The sequence below is a fragment of the Otolemur garnettii genome, unplaced genomic scaffold, assembly GCF_000181295.1.
Source record: "Otolemur garnettii isolate 467f Iridium unplaced genomic scaffold, OtoGar3 scaffold00016, whole genome shotgun sequence".
NCBI lineage: Eukaryota > Metazoa > Chordata > Mammalia > Primates > Galagidae > Otolemur > Otolemur garnettii.
In genome coordinates this window covers 26,128,515-26,130,392 of record NW_003852411.1, presented here as the reverse complement: position 1 = coordinate 26,130,392, position 1,878 = coordinate 26,128,515, and positions in this window count along the sequence as shown.

Below are 1,878 nucleotides of genomic sequence, written 5' to 3'. Positions count from 1 at the left end.
AAAAAAAAAAAGTTAAAGATAAGTGTCAAATAAAAAAAGATTTTATAACATACATGACAGCAAAGTGCTAATTTTCTTAACATAAAAAAGCTTGTCTAAGTTAATAAGAAAAAAAATGACAATCCAATATGGAAATGGGCGAACAATAAGAACTGGCAGTTTTCAAAGAAAAAAGTTATAGTCACTAAATACTAATAAATAGGTGGTGCCTATGGCTTAGTGAGTAGGGTACCCACCCCATATACAGAGGGTGGTGAGTTTAAACCTGGCCCCCGTCAAACTGCAACAAAAAAATAGCTGGGCATTGTAGCAGGCACCTGTAATACCAGCTACTCGGAAGGCTGAGGCAAGAGAATCGCCTAAGCCCAGGAGTTGGAGGTTGCTGTGAGCTGTGACACCACAGCACTCTACCAAGGGCAATAAAGTGAGACTCTGTCTCCAAAAAAAAACTGTGGCAAGACGTCCTACCTTTCTTCCTTCTTTCCTCCTTTCCTCTCTTCCTCCCTCCTTCCTCCTTTTCTCCTTCTCTTCCCTTACAAGTAAAAAATATATATATATTTTAAAATTACTAGTAATTAGATAAGTACAAACCAACACAAAAATGAAATATCCAAGACATTAGTAAACATTTTAAAATTTGATGATGCCAGTGTTGTTGGCAATGAGAGGAAGTAGAAACTTCTTGGGCACTGCTGGGGGAATGTAAGCTGAGGGAATCTTAGGGAGAAAAATTTGGCAGTAGCTGTCAACATGCACAAGACCTTTGATTCAGCCTTTCCTCTACTAAGGGGATATTCTATGATTATATTTACACAAGCTCGTCAAGATAATCTATGAGACAGGGTTCATTATAGTTTTTGTAATAGCAAAAACTCTTAAGAAAAAGAGCATGAGAGAGAAGTAAATTGACCATCAGCAGGAAACTTATAAAAAATAATTTAAGAACCTTCCAACAGCAAGTGTTGGCAAGTTTGTTAAGCATGTTCCAAAAAAAAAAAATAGCCAGGCGTTGTAGGGCAGTGGCTCAGCTGCATGAAAGGTGGGGTCAAAGGGCATTAACATTTAGACACACCTTGGTACTACTTAGTGAAGCTGACATACCTATGACCTAGAAACTCCAGGCCTGGGAATATGCCTTTAAAAGTTGGTGCACACACTGCCATACTTTAAAGAGCTTGAAAAACTAGTGCTTCGTTTTATATGGAATCAGAAAAAACCTCGAATAGCAAATATATTACTCAGAAATCAGAACAAATCAGGAGATATCACATTACCAGACTTCAGGCTATACTATAAATCTTCATTGATCAAAACAGTATGGTACTGGCACAAAAACAGAGTTTTTTTGAGACAGAGTTTGTTTGGAACAGAATAGAGAACCAAGAGATAGACCCAGCTACTTATCATCATTTGGTCTTTGACAAGCCTATCAAAAATATTCAGTGGGAGAAAAACTCCCTATTTAACAAATGGTGCTGGGTGAACTGGCTGGCGACCTGTAGAAGACTGAAACTGGACCCCCACCTTCCACCATTAACAAAAATTGATTCTCACTGGATAAAAAACTTAAATTTAAGACATGAAACTACAAAATACTTGAAGAAATTGGCCTGGGAAAATATTTTATGAGGAGGACCCCACAGGCAATTGAAGCAACACCAAAAATCCATTACTGGGATCTGATCAAACAAAAAGCTTTTGCACAGCCAAGAGCACAGTAAGCAAAGCAAACAGACAACCTTCAGAATGGGAAAAGATTTTTGCAGGTTATGCTTCCAACGAAGGTCTGATAACTAGAATCTACAGAGAACTCAAACTAATCAATAAGAAAAGAACAAATAGGGGGCAGAACCTGTGGCTCAAATGAGTAAGGCCCCA